At 39.2% G+C, this 16,343-nt stretch overlaps 1 long non-coding RNA gene across 1 annotated transcript in view; it reads right to left on the bottom strand.

Moving 5' to 3' along the window:
• LOC148224729 (uncharacterized) overlaps positions 1-12,519 on the bottom strand; it is a 157,979-nt gene extending 145,460 nt beyond the window's left edge. Inside the window, exons 1-2 of the long non-coding RNA XR_015801314.1 lie at positions 12,474-12,519; positions 11,626-11,763 (exon numbers count right to left, since the gene is read on the bottom strand). This is a non-coding gene — a long non-coding RNA (uncharacterized LOC148224729). The remainder of the gene's footprint in view (positions 1-11,625; positions 11,764-12,473) is intronic.
• Between the last annotated feature and the right edge of the window lie 3,824 nt (positions 12,520-16,343).

The following is a 16,343-nucleotide window of genomic DNA, read 5'->3' as shown; positions in this document are numbered from 1 at the left end:
ACTAGAATTATTTACAGAACTAACTTGGGCTCAGATTCTAGCTATTTTCTTGGCTGGTTGATATTTTGCAGTGGAGTGCTTGCTCTTTCTATGATATGACAGTCAAATCTGCTCAAGGTTGGAGGTATCGCTGCAAGCCTTGCCACAAAAGTTGCTTTCAAACAAATAGATGATTTTATAAGAACAACATTTTTCTGACCAAAAGGAATCTCTCTCAAAAAAATTAATCCAACTCTTTGTCTGTCTGTGGAGGCAGACAAGAACAATTAATAATATAAAAAATAACAGAAAGCTGGAGAAAAATAATGCTAGAAACAAAACATTATGATGTACATAATAGTTTCTGTCAGCCTGGACTTGGGAGTGGGAAAAAGATTTAATGAAAGGCAGAAAATCAGTTCTCATTAGTGAGTAGGCAATTTCCAGAATGAAGGGCTCTTGAAAATAGCTGTGAAGGGTTGACCCTGGCTGGACACCATGTGCCCGCCAACATTGCTCTGTCCCTCCTCAGCATGGCAGGGAAGAAAGAATATAACTAAATTCTCGAGGATGGAGCTAAGGACAGGGAGAGGTCACTCACCAATTACCATCATGGGCAAAACAGACTCGACTTTAACTCAATTTATGGCCAATAAAATCAGCGTAGGGTAATGAGAAATAAGAGCTAAATCTTAGAAACATCTTTCCTAAAAACTCCTTCCTTCCAGCAGCTCAGGAGCACAAGGAGTGGTGGCTGTGGTCAGTCCATCACACATTGTCTCTAGGAGGATTGCTCCCACTCTTGCCCTGCTCCAGCCTCAGCTCCCTCCCACAGGAGACAGTCCTCAACAAACTGCTCCAATGCGGGCTTCCCATGGAGTCACAGCCTCCTCTGGGCATCCCCCTGCTCTGCCTGGGATCCTGCAGGAGCTGCAGGTGGATCTCTGCCCTATTGTGGACCTCCATGGGCTGCAGGGGCACAGCTGCCTCTCCATGGGCTGCACCAGGGGCTGCAGGGGAATCTCAGCTCTGGTGCCTGGAGCACCTCCTGTCCCTCCTTCTGCACTGACCTGGGGGTCCGTTCCTGTCACATTCTCGCTCCTCTCCTTGCTGCTGTTGCCCAGAAATTTTTCCCCCTTCTTACATGTGTTACCTCAGAGGTGCTTCCACCATTGGTGCTCGTCCTTGGCCAGTGGTGGGTCTGGCTGGCATCTGACATGAGGGAAGCTTCCAGCAGCTCCTCACAGAAGACGCTACTGCAGCCCCACACTACCAAAACTCAATACAAAACCTGGTTTGAATTAAAAGGGGAAAAGGGGATTTAAATCAGATCATGACTATGGAGTTCTCTCATAAAGGATATAATTGCATAAGGCTGTTGTAAGGTGATGAGAAGTATAAGAGAATATTGTTGTTATTTTAAAAATAGAGGGAAGAAACCACCAAACAAAAAAAGTGGGGTTTAAACCTTCAAGAGATGTCTTAAAGAGACTCCAAGTTAACTCTTAGAATCTCATTTTCTCCATGGCTCCGAAGTAAATTACACTTTCTTTTTCAGAAATCAATATAAAAACTGCACTGTCACACATTGTTCAGATACCTGTAAGGACTTTTTCCGTCTGTTGCCAGGTTTCCCCTGAGGAGTGGCCTTCATAAATCAACCTCATTTTTCATTTAACTTTTCACCTGTCTGATCATGACAATGAGCTGCATCTCTTTTTACAGCTGCTGCCAGGTGCCACAGAGGTAAAACTCTACCTCTGACTGGGTGGGTAGTACTTCAGGGGTCAGTTGATGTGATTAAGCTTTCTAGTCCAGGCAATTTGTTTTGAAATTCCTGTTACTAAAATGAGAGTAAGGAATGAAATCATAAATATTGGTCAACAAATGTAGAAATGCTGAAGAGTAAATTATTTCTTTACAGACCACAATATTTTAAATAAAAATCTGTACGAAACGGACCTCACTCTCCAAATAACACTTTTAGCAATGATATTTCAGAAGGAATGTAAAAGGTGATGTGCAAACCTGACCTGCTAGTATTAAACAAAAGCACAGTAGACTCCAGGAAAATACCCCCTGTCCACATTTGGTTCCATCAATAACAGTAAAAAGAGCAGTTGGTCATAATGTGGTCAAGCTTTCTGTACCCTCTGTTGGGCAGCAGGGATGAATTCTTTCTCCATAAGGGTTTTCCACATCTTGTCCCAAATTTCCTGCTGACCATCTCTACTAATCACAAACTACTTTCAGGGAGAGGAGAGGAGAGGAGAGGAGAGGAGAGGAGAGGAGAGGAGAGGAGAGGAGAGGAGAGGAGAGGAGAGGAGAGGAGAGGAGAGGAGAGGAGAGGAGAGGAGAGGAGAGGAGAGGAGAGGAGAGGAGAGGAGAGGAGAGGAGAGGAGAGGAGAGGAGAGGAGAGGAGAGGAGAGGAGAGGAGAGGAGAGGAGAGGAGAGGAGAGGAGAGGAGAGGAGAGGAGAGGAGAGGAGAGGAGAGGAGAGGAGAGGAGAGGAGAGGAGAGGAGAGGAGAGGAGAGGAGAGGAGAGGAGAGGAGAGGAGAGGAGAGGAGAGGAGAGGAGAGGAGAGGATGCAGAAGTGGAAAGGATGTGACAATGAAACAAAATTTCCTAAGGATGAGAAAGGGAGGGATTAGAAGTGTCACCCTCAGCTAGGGAGGGATTAAAAATGTCACCCTCAGCTAAGGAGAAAGGAGGTGCTCAGGCACCCCAAAGACTGCACTCCCAGCATGCAGGCATGCTGAAAGCATTATTTTGCCAGGTATCACTTCTTTTCCTTAGCTTTGAGTACTGAGATGTTTTAAGCAGCATGATTCCCTATGGTCAGAGAGATAGAAAAAATATAAACTTCTTACCTTTGACTTTGAACTAGAACAATTTTCCTGAATTATCAAAGTCACTGTGAAGCTTCTCCACTTATTCTGTCTCTCTCTGCAACTGACTCTAGACCTAAGTCTCTTGGGCGAGGTTCACACAGCTAAAATACTTTCGTTTTATTTAGCAATAATGAAAACCTGTTTTTATCTCAGCATTTGCCCTTAGCAGACATCAAGCCCAGTAGACTTAACCCTGATTCCAGGGCCAATTGCAGGAGGTGAAGCTGCAGCTGGCTGTTTCCACATGCCCTATGCTGCTGCTGTGCAGAGTGCAAAGTGCCAGCTATGGAGAAATGTGTGGGTCAGGTAGTGTCACTTCTCAACGTTTTCTCTGTCCACTTGACTCCTTTTTGCCTTACAGTGACAATTTCCTCTCCAGCAGGTCAGTCGTGGGGAGTTTTGAATGTCAGCAGGAGTTCTATGGAATACTGCACATTTTGATATGTCCATGCAGTGCCTCTTCCCATCTGAGGTCAGGCTGATTCCCTTACACATTTCACAAGAAATTCTCCTAATTACTGAGATTATTTTGGTCTGGGTTTTTGGTTTGTTGTTTTTTTTTTTTCAAGTCAGACATCTGTATTTTGGGTATTGATTGGAAAACATTCCAAGAGTTTTTTTAGTGGGCACATATTTCCCCCTCCTCCCCCTTCATTGCTGCCTGAAATCTGAAATGTAAATGGGAAGAAACACCAGCCTGTCATATGGAGCTCTCTGAGGAAGAAGACATCCCAGCTTATCTCTGCTCTCGATTCCTTATTATCTGGCATCCCACAGGCTGGAAGCCTTTTCTGTTATTCCAGTCTATTGTAGCGAATGCATCCATCTTCATTATTATTTTGACTTTTTATCTGAATTAGCCCCTTACAAGCTCAGACTGGCAAATTCTTTCTGAGGATAAAAATATGGTATATGCATATGTTTATTTTAATACATAGATTTCTTTAACTATTTTTTCGTTGTTTTTCTATTTTTTTTTTCTATTGCATAAGATTCATCCTACCTAACATTAGCTGGCAAGATACTTGTATAAATTTTCTTTAGAGGTAGGAGAAGGAGATGACAGTTTTTTCCATCCAAGCACAGAGTCCTGTTCAGCCCTCACTTATTCTGTATGGATTACAGGGAGAAATGAGACAGCCAGCTCAGTCTGCATGTCTAAATCTCAGACTGGTAATGTTAAATGCATCTCACTCTCTTCCTGGTAAAACTAATCTCAAAAACTGAAAAATCAGCACTTATTAATTTCTTTCTTTTAGCTAAATTTTATCTCCACTGGGCTTTTTATTTTCTTTAGTGCCAGTCTAGGGATGCATATGGATGAGGATTCAATTTGGATGAGCTCTTTGCTTAAGCAGGATCTTAGGTACTCTCCCAACAGAGCCACAAGTGCTTGCATAGCTGCAATAGGATGAATATTGTCTCTTTAGCTGCCGCTGATGGTGATCAAGAACACCACTGTCTGATTGATTGTTTTTAAAAACAGGCTGCAACCAAAAAAGTAAAGCAGAGTAGGCTTTGCTCAGTGTTCCTGTTAACAGCACCTACTTCTAACCATCTTCAGAGTAATCATCAAGGCTGAAACAGCAGTTTAACTTCTACACTTAACAGAGAGATACAAGTATCTCCATAGAATATTTTTCCAGTCTTAGAGTATATGGCCCTCAAATACATTTGCTTTTCTCCCTTAACTGCAGAAGGAGGCACAACAGCTTCTTCAGACAAACTATCCAATTTTTAAGCAGCTAAAGTTAGATAAGGCAAATTGTATTTTATTTAACTAGTAGGCATAGTCCATCAGTTATACTTTCATTACAAAAGTATTTACTTAATTCTCTTAGTGCAGCTTCTCATTAACTGGAATTCATTTAACCATTTTGGACAGACATCTGAGCAGCAGCAAAAGGAGAGCTCAGACATCAAATGTGACTGAAAGGATTCTGTGGCAATAAAACTCAGAAAATGCCTCTGTACAATAACCAACCTGAGACAGTGACACAGTCCTAGGGTGTTCAGCACCACAGCAACTTCTCCCCTGTGTTTCAGCAAGTAAAATTGGGATATTTTCATATCAATGTATTCAACTTAAAAGCGAGAGTATGTAAAAGACCTGATGCTTGGAGCAGGTTGCTCAACAATAACTCACCTCACACAGAATTATTGCTGTGTGGATACTGCACAAAAATACCTAAGCAGTTGCTGCAGTTTCAAAAGATGGAGAGAAATCTGCTCTTTTTGGGGAAATTGCGACATCTGCTGGTTTTTAACGACAAACCTAGAAATGCTTCATCATTACCGATTTCAGAAGAGGCACACTGTGCGAGGGCACAGATGTGGCTTTGGAAACTAAATGGTGGTGACAGCGTTGCAAGGCAGCAAGACAGGAGCTGAGTTTTTGGAAACCCAGTAAAGTAATCAGTCAAGAGTTTAAAATAATTTGAAGATCAGCTTCACAAAAATACTTCACAAAACATCACAGATCACTGGAGTCTGACAGAATTAGTCTCAAGACATCAGAAGTCAATACTCAGAAATAAAGTTTAAGTTCAATTTTCTGTGTTTTCTGATGCTCTCCTACAATTGCACATATAAATAAAATTTAACACTGCATTCAAAACATAAACTCTTCAGTTCTGCAATGAGAAGAAAAACCTTCCAGAGAGAAGTAATAGAAACCAAGTAGTTGCTAGCAATTTTTGCTAGCAGGTATTTACTAATTAGAAAAACAATATCACAGTGCACTAGGAGTGGTGGTCTGTTCTCAGGTGCCTGTTTTTAAATAAAAGGTAAAAACAGGAGAATCATGAATGCCATCTTTAAGGATATGTGACTTTTCACAAGCAAGGGAGTATGAGTTTGACATGCTCTGAATTGCTCTGCAGAACTCTATTCACAGCTAAACACTTGCACATCTCCCAGCAACTGCTGCTTTATTTTAAACCTGTGTGAAGCGATCTATTCATAAACTGTGTGCACAATCATATTCATACACCACTTTTGAACATTTACAATGAAAGATGGCTCATAAAGACAAGAGGAAGTTGTATTTTTAAGTATGGAAATTAACAATGAAAATAAAAGTTTTCCCTTCCCCTTGAAGGCCAAAAGTCTGGACCCATTCTTCTCAGCTTAGAATTAAACTGAAATAGCATTCAGTGCTTTTATGACCTCCAGATTGTTTTATTATTGAAGTATGATATATCAGACATGGTAAAGAGGAGTCAGGTACAGTCATGGTTGGAGGAAAATTTATTGTTTTCTCTCCATTCAGGGTATAATGAACAAAAAAGTACGTTTGTCACTGTCAGCAATGTGCCTAGACCTGGGGTTCTTAAGGAGCAGAGGGCTTCTGCAAAATCAGCTGCTGTTTAACAGACCTCGATGCACTGATTTCTAAACCAGGAAATTAACAGTAGGCTGCAAAGAATTAAATGTCTCCAATTGTATCCTTCAAGCATTCCAATAAATTCATCAGCATATTCTTGACATAGACCAGATAAAACATAAAGTTGACAGTGACAGAGTGCCATCACCTGAGACATCAAAACCGGGTTTTTTCTGCATTCTTGTCAGCAGCTTGTTTTTAAAAATCCCAATAACAAGATGAGAAAATAAGAAAGACTAGAGAAAAAAAATTTTTCAAAATGTCAGTACTCAGAATTATGCCCAGATGTTCAGTAGGAAATCAGTCACTGAAAACCTGGAATTGGTATCATTGTATTTTGATGCACAGCAGAAAAACACTTCCAAGGCAGAAGTGGCAAAGGACCAGCATCTGCTACCTGCTAATTAACACTTTAAACACGGCATTGCAGGTGGCTGAAACAGAAGAAAGCAAACCTAGAGCGTGCTGGCACGCTGAACCCCGCTCTGCTGGGACGGATCTCGCTCCCTCCCTCCTCGCTGCAGAATCCTTTCCAGAACCGCCTGCAGTCTTCTGCATTTGTCTGCTCCTTCACTGCCTTGACAGCCAGTATTATAGTTATTTAGATGTTGTGTAACTGTATTACTTAATGTTTGCACAGTGCTTTGAATATGTGAATTGCTATCCAGCTATTCAGTGTTATTATTTCCATTAGGATGAGCCATAAAAGCATATTGAAAAAGACCGTGCTTAAGTTGAATAACCTCCTTTAAAAAGGAATAGCAAATCCGTCAAGATGTTCTACTACCTAAGTACTTGAAATTATGTTTGCATTTGCAGTACACACACATACATGGACATGCATATTATTTTATGTCAAGGATCAGTATACTGGTTTAACTAGTCCTTCAGTTTATTACTATCAAAGAGAAAATATAAAACCCTACACCACGAATATAATAAAGATTTGGTTAAGTTAAAATTTAATAGCATGCCTTAATGACAGTATTAAGAAAACCAACCTTGGAAATCAAAATTAATGACATTCTTTAATGTTGCTCTAACTGTCTCAACTTTGTATCTTGTACAGGTCAGATTAGTTTTATCAATTCAGGGAAATAAGCCAGAAAGGTTGTACAAATGTAATTATACTATTAACATTTTAAAGATATAAATTGTAATGTGCATACTGGAACCAAAGTGAAATTACTTTTCTAATTCTAGGATAACTGCTAAGAAGAGTCATGCCTCTCAGTTTAAAACAAAGCATATGATGAGTTGTGTCAGTATAACTACAATAGTATAGACTAATACTTTATGGCAGCTTGACTTGCTATATTCTGTGGGTTTGAAAAGCTGCACAGTCAATCAATTAAAAAAAAAAAAAAAAAAAAAAAAAACAAACCACCACAAACAACTGTTTTCTGACCATATGTGTATAGATAATTCCAATCCTCCCAGAGATTTATCTCAGAGAGGAACACTAGCTAGAATAAAGTTTCCTAACTTAAAAGTAACTAGGATGGAATTAATTAAAGACACTCCAAAGAAGAGTGGTAATAGTTGTGGCAGATATAGAAGCATCTATGTTTGCACAGAGGGTTTTTATAATTCATGGAGAAAAAGAACAAACCTACTTTTTAGAAGCCAGTCCATTTCTTCCAACTGTAGCTTTTCATTTATTGAGTTATATCTCTCTTTACAATGCATGCCTCATTTAAAAAGATTGATAGATTAATATTACTGAAGTGATAGCTTCAATGAACATGTCACATCTGATGACAAGGTATGTTTTCTTTAAACATGAAATCAAATTAAACATTTACTTTTTAACACACAATCTAAGCATCTCAGTTCACATTTGCTGGTTCAGAGGAAGTCTAGAAGTTCAACCATGGGTTGAGCATTCTAACAATTGTTAGGCAAGCTGGAAGCTGTGAAACAAAAGTTGGATTTCATTAGTATTTAGTCCAATTTTTTGGACTATAGGCTTAGAGAATTAATCAGTGTTTGAGAAAAAGGATTATTCTGAGACTCATGTTGATATCTCCATCCTTCTGAATCAGTCACTAGAGTCTCTATTACAGCCGATAAAGGAAAATGGGCACTTTTAGAGATAATTTATCCCAATGTAGATTGCAAAATGAAACAGACTGACCTCCATATGGGGAGACTGGAATGAATAGTAAAATTATGAGACAAATTGATTCCACGTTGGCTCCAATACTGTGATCAGTAATTAGCTGTCATGATTGTGTGTCTAGAAGAGAAAATGTCTTTAACATTTCTGTGTTGCCTTCCTCTCACCACCTCACTTAATAGAAAGAACAGTCTTAGAAGAGGAAAGGCAGGCACCTTAAATCCCTACACGAGGATGGCTTGATGGCTGCAGATTTATTCAGGAAATAGAAGCTGCAGTTTAACATTCCCATCTCTGGTTTTCCCAGCTGTCCTCACTTAGCTTCTTGGCACTTCCCTAGGCCAAGAACCCTTGGGAGACTGCCCTGGCTAAGGGAGGACATCCAGCAGAACAGAACAGCTTCTCCTCTTTCTTCATTTTGGCAGAAAATAGGGAAAAATTTCCCCTAGAGGTCAAAGTAAAAATAGTTTTTAAAAAACCAAACCCAAACAAACAAGAAAGAGCTCTGTAATGAGCAGAATCTTCAGATTTGCTCCTCCAGCCTGGCCTCTGAAGCTTCTCTTCATCAGACCAGTGAGATGGTTGATACATAAACACCATTGCTGCCTCTGTCCTAGCATCCTTTCAGCCTCCATTTGGACCCTCTCTGCAGATTCCACTGCTGTTATCTCTCTGTTTGTTAGAGTTTTTCATTAAACACATCCAGAAGGAAAACAGAGTGTATCAAGCCTGTGCCATTATGAGGCTGCTTCCAGCCACCCTCCTTACTCAGCTTGCTTGCTCTGCTTCCTGGACTTCACCATGTGTTTCTTCCCTAATCACTCTATTGGCCTTTGGGCATGGACTGATTCTCACAAGGGATATCCAAATTGCTAGAAAAATTAGTAGAATGGGGAAAACTCAAACCCTGGACCTGTAAACACCCACATCACTTACTACTTATTCCTGATTCTTATCTTCCTTTCAGTATAAGTATAGCTATCAGCACAGTGTCCATGACATCCTTTGATATGACAGCATAGATTGCTTCATGGGCTCTGCCTGATCAAATATTCAATGATGCTTCTCTGTGCAGGCAGCTCTGAAGAGCTCGTCCTTCCTTGCAGAGCCTTCCACTTTCAGTTCTAAATGAAACCCTTGGCAGGCTTGCATATCTGCCAGAAGAGCTCTGCACAACACAAAGTACATCGTGGCTTCTCTCGTGGCTGAAGGTCACATCTCAATCAGTTAAGGAAGAGCCTGTATGTTCTTCCAGATGCTTTTCATACACAATTACAATATGGGCTGAGGTAACTTCTGTCTTTTTTTTTGGACTAAATACTCTGAAATAATAAGATGTTGAAATTCAAGTCATATCTTCCATCAAAGATATGACTTCACCATGCTCAGAAACACTGTCTGGGGACAGCCAAAAAAGAGAAGTACTGGCACCTCCAAGAAGACTAATGAATCCATCGTGGGAAGGTCAGAAAAGGCAGCACCACATCACTTCCAAGTCACTGCCACAGGAGCACAGGAATTATTTAAATCTCAAAATTTCTCCTTCAGCTTTTCAATTTAGCAAGCAGCTGCCTTTGGCAGAAACCAAGAGAGAAACCAAAATTTGGCAGAACGCAAGAGAGGTTTGGGCTGAAATAATTTAGCATTGTGAAAGAATGGAGCAAAGGAAGTGGAGGGAGAGATGGAGGGAGAAGCATAGTGCAAATAATGTCACAGACTTTATTTCCTCCACACCCGTGATGGGAGGAAGAAGAAGGCACATCCTTGTTGCAGAGAGAGTTCCTCTGAGAACAGATAATCAGAGAAAGCTGTCATTTATCAAGTCACTCTGGCTGTCACTGTGCTGCTATTAACTCTGACTCAGTTCCAGCATTTCTGCATCAAATGGTATTAACACCAGCCTTGCGGAAATTATTGTTTCTTTGCTATATCAAAAAGTCATCAGATACATGTTACACCTTTCATCTAAAGAGTTTCTGCTATTTGGTTTAGAAGCAAGCAGGAAATAAAGGAAGCAGGAGGAAGACAGTTCTGAGAGCACAGAACTGAAAACACAAATGTTTATTGTAGAGAGATGCTTATGTAGGGTGGGCAAGTATGAAGAAAAAGTGTCATTTATAAAAGAGCACTGGTGGTCAAGTTAAAGATGTCCATTGCAGAGGAGTTGGACTAGATGACTTTCAAAAGTTCCTTCCAACCCAAGCCATGCAAATATTCTGTGATCAGTCAGGTGGTTCTGAGGTAGCCCTGAGGTGGCACATTCTGCAATGCCCATTTTATTTTTAAGGCAAAATGAAGGAATGGTGTCCAATTACCCCTTTCTACAAACTGTCACTAAGGAGAGTTGTACATCTGCTTTCAGAGTAGAGAAATATTCTCAACAGCAATATCCAACATTTTGGGGCTCAGTAAAGTGAAATACATTTTGCATTAAGTTAACATTAGGATTGGAATAAATATACCCATTTCTTCTCAACATGTCTGTGTGAGTGGAAGCATAAAACAGATTCTGCCTAGATTCCTGATCTGGAATGTTTAGATGTCATCAGTAAGTAATAGAAATTATAAGTCAATGATTGGCATAGAGAGCTTTAAAAATCTTAACCCATAAGACAGGTTATTGCAGCAATTATCTTAAAAACAAATTTTGTAGTGAAGAATCAGACAGGTATTCTTTGAGCTACTGGTAAGTTTAAGGTCTAAAGAATATGATGAAGGACTTTATAGTGAGGCAAAGCTCAGCTTGTTGAATGACAATGAATGTGCAAGCTGCTTTTTACACTAGCTCTGCAGAGGAAAGTACTAGACAAGTACAATGCCAAATTTGGAAGATATATATCAGCCAATCTCCTACCTTTGTATATTGCTGCTCAAAAACATCTCACTGGGTTACTGTTCTTCACTTATTTCCTGTTATTATTCCCCCACTCTAGTACCTCTACTTCAACCCTATCTATGAGCTACAAGAACCAGAGATTTTCAAATTCCAAATTGCATCAGAAAGCTGCAATTGTGCAGCGATGCCTAGGACTTCTGCCAGTGCAAAAGAAATCAGATTCTGTTTGCTGAAGGGTGCTGAAGGAGAAATACAGTCCTTTATCACACAGAAATGCACTAAGCTCTCTCCTGGCAGCCCACTGGTTTACATTGTATGTTGCATTATTAGTCTTGTCTTCTGAAAACAACTCAGAAACACTCAGCAAGAGAGAATTCCACAGTATCCAAAGGAATTTTACAGGCAAACAATTGACCTGTTATTAGCGTAGACGGCATGGAGCTTCACATCCCAGCAGACATGTGGTTGTCAGCAGCAGGAGAGCAGCTGCAGTCTCTTTTTTTGGAGCTGGCACACAATGTCCTCTCCGGGAGCCCAGAGTACTCCTTTGCCCCTGAAAGAAATCATTTCACTTCTGTCAGATAGTTATAATGAGAAAATAATTAGGAATATTGTGGATGTTTCATCACGTATTTGGTTTTCGGGAGATACTTCCGTATAGAGGGAAAAAAACATGGTTTAACATAGAATTTGTAAAGGAAGGTTATATAACCTTCCCACTGATATAACAGTTCATTTTATCTATTTTCAGGCTCAAGAGAAATACTTTTGTTCCTTATCATTCATGTCTCTCTATAAATTTTTCAGTGGGAATGTGACAGTGTCACTCACTCAAAGGCAGCACTATCCCAAGGAATATTTTGCAAATGTTACATCGCAGGAAAAATAAGTACCTGACAAACCCCATCCTTAGAGAGGTCACTCACTGTGTAGAACCAGAGATAGTTTCCAATGCAGTTGTCTAAGGACTTTTTTAGAAATAAATCTCACAGAGCCCTGACAATGTTTGGTGCTGTAGAACTGAGGCCTAAGATGAGATCTCTGTCTAAAATCATCAAGGAACTTTGAGATAAAAGTTGTGTTCAGTAGCTAATGCTTCATAGTTCCAGGCAATCTTGAGCTCTATGGTATATTTTCCTATTTCATTTTTAATATATATAATTTATTTTATGGCTGTTACTTAGTATATGTGTGTATACACATATAGATAGATATGCATATATATGAGTATATATATAGTGTGTGTTGGTACTGACTACTTACTTGCTGACAATCCTTTCTCAGCCTGTTATGATTTTAGCAAAGCCTGTGAAAGAAAGACAAAAAGATGGAGTGACAAAGCTGCATGTCAAAGCATTTTCTTTAGTAGAATGAAAGGACAAGGAGTAGATTATTATGAAGACTGGAAACAGAATTTAAAATAAAGAAGAAAGAAAGGAAGGGAAAATTAGATTTTTGGGCTAAATATGCTACCTCCTTTTCTTTAAAGGCTACCAGAGAAGTTCAAAGACGGATGGTTTATATTTCAGACAGTAATGTTTTTTACAGTTTCTCCAAAACACACCTCTACCCCAAAGTGTACCTTTTCTCCCTCTGTTATCCTAATATGAAACAAAATTGATTCTGACTGCACGAGTAGAAGATGACTGTAGCGAAAAACTCCAGTGACAGTAAAATAGCAACCTTTAAGTGCCTCAACACTTTTTTATTAGTGAACTCAACACTTCCATTTTCTCACAGATTTGAATTGGTCTCTTTACTATTACTTGTGTTAAAAGAGCTTCATGGTCATTTTTCAAGGCTAAACCTGGGTCCATGAGTCTTGTTAGTCCATAACTCAAACAGGGAAACATTAAAAGAGATTTCTGGAAGCAGCCCAGTGCCTGCTCAAGGAGCTAGGAGATTAAGACCATAATCCAGGGTGCAGGTGGTTCTCAATTCTGGTAAAGTTGTAATTTCCATGTTCCTTTCTCTTCTGGTGATCTTAGAGCATTTTTGAGGGGGGAGTGCCATCCCCCTCTCCACCTTTTATACATCAGTTTCACAGAAAGCCCATCTGCCTGTTTCTAAGTAAAAACATATTTCCATGTCTTTTCATGATAATTTAAGGGTGGTGAGCTACACTCCCTATATCTTATCCCTGCCTACATTTCCAGTTACAACACAAGGATCCAGAAAGAGAAAAGTGTTGGTGTAGTTAAACTGCACACAGCAGTAGATTGGAACTAGCCCTACTAGAAAGATACTCGAGAGAAATTCCTTGCTCCTGCCCCAAATTGCTCTTTTGTCCAGAACTAATTTATGTAGAATTAGAAAATAATCTGGGGAGAGAATTCATAAATATTATGGTTAAAAGCCTTTCTCTTCACTGATGGCATATTCAAAACTTTCAGTAATGTTTGGCATATATGTTTGATAAGAACTTTAATAGAAGAATCTTTCACATAATGTATTTGAGTAACAAAGAGAGAAATGAGGCATTTACCGGGCAAACCATAATACATATTTTTCACTGTACTTACTGTATTTTTTACATTTCCTGTTGTTGTTTGTAAAACTCACAGTACCAGGGCTGTTTCAACAGTTGAACTTTACTCAATGACTTTGTCAACTTTGTCTTTCAGCATTATTCAAATATTCTCAATTAATTTTAGAGTAATGGGAATTTTGGAAAGCAAAGATTGTAGTGAATATTTGATGAAGTAATGGTAAGTCAACAGTCTAAGCATGGCTTGATTATGGAAATGAAATTTGGGCAGGGAATTAAACTATTAAAGCAGAAAATGTCTAATTAAATGGAAACCATGCATTAAACGTCACTTATTCTTTACAAGAGAATTATTTTTCAAGTTCTATTTAAGCAGTATTATACAGCAACATATAATTAAAAATCTAATACAACCTTCAAATTGTAAAAGGCATCCTACTTCTAATAGGAAATAGCAGCCTACTTTTAACAGGAAAAAACAGCCTATGTTTCCATTAACTGAAACAAATATTTTCACTTTCAAAATTTATTTTATGTTTTATGTTCAGCATACAGAACACAGAACTGATTTCAAGGAAAAGTAAAAAGAATAAGAAAATGGATTCATAAGTGTGTGAAGTATTTACACATCTTCTAGATAGCAGAGGAAATGCTCTCAGCTCCTGAATGTTTCATAAACACTAGCATGCATATTCTGTAAAGTTTATATCCAAAAGCTCATCATCTGCTTATTATTTACTGAATGTCAGTCTCCCAGTTAACACATTTCAATAATTCAGTCCCAAATCAGAAACAATTGCACATGATTTGCATTTACAAAAGACCATGAATAGAAGAAAGTCAGTCTGCTGATAGCGCAGCGACTGGCGATGCTTGCCAGCCCTTAATGCCCGTGACAGGGATGACAGATTGGTCACCTTATTTTCTAGCAGAAGATCATAGAATCACAGAATTGTAGGATCATAGAAGCCTAGAATGGTTTGGAAGGGACCTTAAAGATCATCTCATTCCAACACCCCTGCCAAGGGCAGGGTTACCCTTCACCAGACCAGGTTGCTCAGAGCCCCATCCAGCCTGCCCAGCCAGAGATGGGGCATCCAAAACTTCTCTGGGCAACCTGTGCCAGTGCCTCAGCACCTTCTGATGGATTCATGATAGACATTGCACCCTCATATATTTAGGCTCCTTTATCCTGACGCCTAGCTTTGTCCTCAAATGAGATAAACAATTCAAATGTTGTATCAGCATTCTTTGTGTCACTATAATGTCTCAGAGGCCAAATGACAGTGTAGGATGGTGCTGTGGCTGATTAAATGAAGAACAGAGACAGGTTTCCTGTCTCATCCTCATAACTGTGTGTGTGATCACTGAAAGAAAAACACAGGGATAGTTTATTTGGTTATGAATAATTTTTCCAAGGAGAATGAACTTTTTTCACATTTGATAAGGGATTTCAGGTGTAAAAAGATACCTGAAAAAAAAGAAAATTATTTGTTTCTTCAGTTTTAGATGAAGAAATGTGATTTTTTTTTAATTTAAAACTCTTTTAAAAATTATAGTTTTGTTTTTATATGTAATTTTATTCCCAAGGGGAAAACTTGATTGCTTGAATATCAAAGTGAAAAATCTGTTAGAATTACATATTTTTAGTCTATTTACAATCTAACCACCACACAAGTCACAACTAGCTAAAGATGGGAGACATAGGTAGTCAGCAATTGCAGCTTCCTAGCAGTTTAAATTTTGCCAAGCTATTTCCAAGCATGCACATGAGTGACTGAAAAGATCTTAAGAGTGAGACCTCTGATTGGGTCATGAAGGTGTCATACCCAAACCTGACATGTCTGAGGGAGAGCTCAGAAGAATCTGTTTGAAAATTTAATGCTTGCTGCCAAAAGCTCTTATGTTTTTAAATTCAATTAATTTCTCACTGGTTGTTTGGGAATTTCATGCATCATCCTAAATAGCCTGACAATGTTATATTCTTGTAAAAACTACCTGGAACACATCCCACAGCACACACAGAAACAAAACTTATAGCAGATTCTTCTCAGAGCACTGTAAGATCAGGAACATGAATAACTAAACATCAGAATAGCACAGTTATTTTAAAAATTGTTCCAGCTGGCTAGCATAATTACCCATGTCACCCCAAACCAATTTTTCCAGTGGAGTTTGCATCTCCAGATCAGCACTAAAGTGTGGAGTATAGCTAACACATTTGGGGCATCAGGGAATTTAAAGACTAAGAAAAGCTGTTGAGGAGAGAAAGTAATGGTGTTTAATACTAAATGAGATCAAAAGAAAGCCATCAGTATGAAATGGGCTGTGTAGAATATCTCCCAGTATGGCAATTGCATTAATGAGCATGCAGTTTCATGAAGGCAAGTTGTTACAGACACTGGACTGTGATACTAATTACACCCTATGAAACATAAACAACTCAGAAATGTAGAAAATCTGCTCTAAATCCTGCAGTCAGCTAACACGTAGATGTAGATTCACTAGGAGGATAATGGTGTGAATTTCCTTGCTCCCCAGGTTCTGACATGGGAGAGTCAACATCATGGATCAACAAGAAAAGGGGGTAGTGAAATACCTAATGTGGGGAAGAGTTCTTCAGCTCTGGAGCAGAAGGTCAGGTC

This window comes from Sturnus vulgaris, chromosome 2 (genome assembly GCF_052056855.1).
Source record: "Sturnus vulgaris isolate bStuVul1 chromosome 2, bStuVul1.hap1, whole genome shotgun sequence".
Taxonomy (NCBI): Eukaryota; Metazoa; Chordata; class Aves; order Passeriformes; family Sturnidae; genus Sturnus; species Sturnus vulgaris.
Note: the sequence above shows the minus strand (reverse complement) of the source record. Positions and strands in the feature narration are given on the sequence as shown.